Here is a 5,391-nt window from a genome sequence, read left to right on the forward strand (position 1 = left end):
TCCATGTCTCCACAGGAACCTCTGGAAGCATCTGTCCTGTGGCTGCAACAATACTTGATGAAACATCTCCTTGATGTCTGCACAAACCCCAACTTCTCCTTTCCTGGAGTGGAAGAGCACTGCTGGTAGGGGCTTGTAGCGCTGAGGGCCTTTCATCAGCGCTGAGTTCAACGATAAGTCGTTAACCTTGGACGCCGCACACCCTGTCGCTATTGGTGCGGCTCACTTCCTGCTGCTCCAGTCGTCGTGCGTAGCCCTTCTTGACGTAGTCGTCCATAATTTCATTGTAGGTCCGTGCGAGGTCCACGTCGCGCTTAATCTTCCGTTCGATATTGATAAGTCTCTTGAGCGCCATGTTGTAGCTCTCTGGCAGTCTCACCTCGTCATCCTTCCATAGCAGCCCAGTCTGGTATCGTTGGCCCACTCGCTTAGTCGTCTCCTCCAGGATGCTCATAACCCGTGTGTACCCGCCAGATGCGAATGGCGGTACCGGCTGCACCCCGCCAACTGCGACTGGCGGCGCTGTCTTCACACCGAAGTTCTCGATCTCGAAGTAATCGCTAACCATCTTCTCCAGAAGATCATCCTGAGGAACGGCTAAAATGCACGATCTCTGAAATGGCGAACTTACATTTCCTCTTACTGGTCAATACCACCCATCCAAGTGCGGTGGCGGATGCGTATGGCCCTCCTGTTCCAAAGCTTCTAGGTACGCATGATCCAGTCCAAACAGGATCCTTGGGGCACGGCTTTAAAGGCAGGCGCGCATTCGCCTTCACGGCCTTCACATCTTCCCGACGCAGGCTTTGCATCGGAAGCTTCAAATCTGCTACTCCGTACACATTTCTTAACCCAAGGCGCTTTGACTTGCCCGCTCCACTGATTTTAAGGCTAACCATCTTCCTGCACTCTTTGGCGGATTTTCCGCCGGACCACTGCACATTGAGTTGTCGACTCTCACCTTTTAGGTTCAGGTTTCGGATGAGCTCGTCGTCCATAAGCGTTACAGACGACCCTTCATCGAGCAGTGCGTATGTGTCTACCTGCGTATTCTCCCCGGGCAAAACTCGAGATAGCAGGTGACCTCCGTCCGAAACGACGCAACTCAGGTTCCGGTGCGGTGCCTCGTGGCCGCTGTCTGGCAATTGCCTCACATCCTCTCTGCGTTCTGCGTCTATAACTGCTACTGACGTAGGAGGACTACTCACATGTGAACCCACTGACTGTGGCGTTCGTCTTCACGGGCTGCCGTCCCTATGCAGCTCTCCATAGTGACTGCTCTGCTGGTCCCTCTTGTTGCCGCCTTCGAACCGTGGTGGCCGTCTGGAATATCCAGCTCGTTCGTGCAGGAGGTAGTGATGTGGCATCCGTTGACGTTGCATGCACGGCCCATCTTGCAGAACCGAGCCGTGTGTCCACTCTCCAGGAAACAGATCCTCAGCTTCTTCGCGACCTCGACTCGCGCCATTGTGAAAGCGTGGACAAATTCCTTGCAGTCCTTGCTTATAAGTTGCCCTTCACATATTGGGCAACGTTTGAGGCGGTATGCATCCCGTTCCTCCATATTACTTGCGTCTAGCACCCTTCGCTTTGGGTGATCCTTGATTCCGGCGTCCGTAACGGTGCATGCTAATTTTGCGAATTCGTGTAACCACTCGCTCAGATGCACCACCGTTGGATACGTTTGTATCGTAGCCACGTGCGCTGCCCAGTCCAGCCGCTTGCTTACAGGCAACTTGGCAATCTGCTCCTCCATTAGGGTTGGATTCCCTAAGTGCTGACCGCCACTCGCGGTTGACTGCAGGAACGCCGCAAGATTGCTCACGCTTGTGGCGAACGGAACTATCTTGGCTATGTTGTGCTCCTGAATTGGTTGCACATCCCACACTCTGTCCAGTTGGCTACGGTTGCTCAGTTGTTCCGGACGCCCATAACGGAATCGTAGCTACTCCATTACAGCTTGCACGTTGCTGGGGTGAATGAGTAGCGACTTAACTGCCGCTCGAGCCTTACCCTTCAAGGCTTTCACTAGCCTCTGGTTGTTCTCCAAAGCTGTACACTAATAAGCCACCACTCCTCAGGCTGACCCTCAAACTCGGAAAGATCAGGTCATCTACCTGGCGTCCATTCAGGTATACTCGCCAATGTCGATCCGTATGATCCAGACGATAGCGCAGATATCTCCAAGTTGCGTTGTGGCTCCCTTACTGACCGAACGTAAACAAGTTCTGGCTGCACCGTGGCGGTAACACAAAATGGCGGAGACTGGCTTATAGTTGTTGTTGTACAGGTCCGCATGACTTGTTGCTCTTTTGCGCAATGGCTACCCGGCGTGGGTGCCAAATTTCCACTCAATGGTGGCGGCAAATATGCACTCAATTGTGCCGGCAACTGTCCATATAAAGATGGCGTCACTTCAATTTCCAGTTACAGATCACTCAATGTCTGCCGTTGCAGGATCTCACTCAATGCCTGCTGTGAAGCTGCACTCCTACATGGCATAGTTTCACTGAAAAATGGCGGCTATTCGCCGCACCGCTCACACCAATACCGCTCAGCCCGATTCTAACGGGATTCCTTGCGACCTCTGCTTGACCTTTACTTGCCCTTGCCTAGACAAACTCCTTTTCTAAATGGGCGATCCCTTCCATTAGGGCCCCCTCTTGAACAGTCGTAGAATTCGTAATCTGCCCTGATCCATCAGGCTGCTGAGTACCACTTTCTTCTTTGCAGGAATTACACTCCGTGGCCGCTGCCGATCACCAGCCGCAGTCGCAGAGCTGGCCAAAGTGCCAGTTGTCGTGGCCGTGGTGGTCGGAGCTTCGGGAGCGCTCGAGACGTCAAATCTCGGGCTCCGCCGGGGCGAGTGTGATGTAGGCATCGTGCAGAGTTCCAATAAGAGGTGGCAATAAACGATGCCAATTAGAGATGCGAATAAAAGATGTCCGACGCCGACCTTGCTATCCCGAAGTAATGCCTTCAACAACAAGCAAACAATCGCCTTTCCATAACAGTGAGCGATGAACGCAATAAGAGTTGTTTTATTCTATTAATGTACATCAGTTAGCTTAACTTGAAATACACAATTTATCTTACGTAGCGCAGTTTCCCTTCCCCCTCTATGGGATAGCACAATCGGAGTGATCCGAAGCGGTAAGCATCGTTTAAACCTAAGCCGATTCAGTATGACCAATTTTAACAATTTCAACCATCTCACACGAGAATATACTAACACTGGTGGCTCTAAATTCAAACTTATCTGACTATCGATAAACATCGACATTGCCTGTAAACAGAATAAATCCAGGCGAGAACTGTCCTTGAATCTGACGAGCACACAGATCTTTCAATATCGAGTTTCTTTAATATCGAGTTTCTCAATCGCGTTCCTAGAACTGGGGCTTGGAGCTCTAGCCTGGGCACCGACAACAACTTCAGGGGAGCACATGAAGTTTTTCCTGCTACAAAGGAAGTTTCAATATTGTCGCCAGATATGATTTGCCAATAAGCCACTTCAGCAAATGCCTGCTCTCTTGCGTCGACAAATATGTGAAGTTCCTCTTTAATACTTGAATCTAAGAACTTTGGAGAATAGCAACGACTAATTTGAAAATGCTTCACTCTATCCAATTGACCGATCCATTCTTTGAAGCGCTTATATATATTATCGTCGATTAAGTCATTCTAGGCGCCAGATATACTGCATTAAAACTTTGTCAATTATCCCCAAACGGGGAGTACATTGATATTATGATATTGAGAAGTAGTCTCTTATTTGGAACTTTTATTCCTTGCTTTATTTCCTTATCAACTCTGTTTATTTTAATTTCGAACAAGAATGCATCCTTTCTTTCTCTTACTATCCCGAAACATACCTAGGATTTTATCGACGGAACTGGAATCGAGATTTACTGATGAAGGAATTGTAATGTCTGGAGAGCTGTCTGAACCTTTTACCATATTTTTGATATTCGATGAGTTTGATATGAAACCTTTCAAATCGAAATTTGCTAATTTGTGGACGTTTTTTACTTCATTGCTTATCTCTTATGCATCCTTTTCTTTGTCAAAGCTACAAAATTATCTACATAATGATTTTCTTGTATGGCCCTAGTAACAGCTTCTTTCCTGTTCGTGGCATTTAAGGCATTTTAATATTAGTACTTGCATCTTATAGACCTCTTTATTGCCATCGGAGTCCCTCCATAGGAATCTGAAGGAGTCTTGATCTGATTCTTTGACCTATACTTGCAAGAACATTTCTCTGATGTCGACGCATACAGCTATTATGCCCTGTCAAAATTGGAAGGAAGGGTTTTCGTCTGGTACCTTTAGCAATTGACTGTTTAAGGAAATTCAATTGACTTTGGCTGCCGCATCAAAATCAAGCCTCATCTTGTTTGGGTTACTAATGTTATGCACGCCAAAGTGAGGGAGATACCATGTTCTTGGGCCGACCTTTTCTGCTTCTTCTTTTGTCAATTTTCTGGCATATTCTTTATATACAAAATCCATTAAAGCCTTTTATATTCCTCCTGCTTGTCAGAATTTTAGAGTGTCATTTTTGTGCGTCTCAAGTCACACAAAACTTTTCTGCCAAATCTACATCTATAAATGATGCAGTGTAGCTTGATTACTATTTTAAAGAGCCGTGTTAGGTTTTTGAGTAAGAAGCGACTGTTGTTATCGCTTCAGGCACTTTATTCTGAATGTTCTTTTAAATTTGATCAAAAGTATAATTAAGCCTAGGACGGCGCTGTCCTCGGTGGTAGCGCTGCCTATTGAATAAAAGTCGTTAACGAATATATATTGCTTATATGTAAGCGGCAAAAAACGTCGCTGGTAAAAACAGAGCGTGTTGTGCACATATATATCTTATGCAAGCGGTCACTGCATGGGACACATGCTGACGGGTCTTGTTGTAGCTGTTGTATTCTTGGTTAATCATATTTCGGTGCACTTGAATATGTCTTATGTTTAGGCAACAAAGACTAAGTGTCTTTGGCTTCAAGTATTTATGTTTATTGGTGTATAAGAGGTATATACCTGACATAGTGCTGAGCACAGTGAGCTCTCGATATGTGCATACCACATCTCCTTCCTTTTAAAAAATAACGTAATTATATTAAGATATTTTTAATTTGTGTATGTTAGTTATTTGTTTCTGTTCTTAGAGAGTAATTGGATTTCAATAAAAATGAAGGAATATTAAAAATCTAATTTTGTGCTTGTATGTTTAATTTATTTATATTTATATGTCAAAATAGTTTTTGAATAACTTTAGCCTATTCTTATTAACTGTCTGTGGTTTTCTTTTTCCTATGTCTATTACAATATTATTTCTATCTTCTATTTTTATTACTTTGTAGGGTCCTAAGTATTGATTATCTA

This window comes from Drosophila subpulchrella, unplaced genomic scaffold, assembly GCF_014743375.2.
Source record: "Drosophila subpulchrella strain 33 F10 #4 breed RU33 unplaced genomic scaffold, RU_Dsub_v1.1 Primary Assembly Seq371, whole genome shotgun sequence".
Taxonomy (NCBI): Eukaryota; Metazoa; Arthropoda; class Insecta; order Diptera; family Drosophilidae; genus Drosophila; species Drosophila subpulchrella.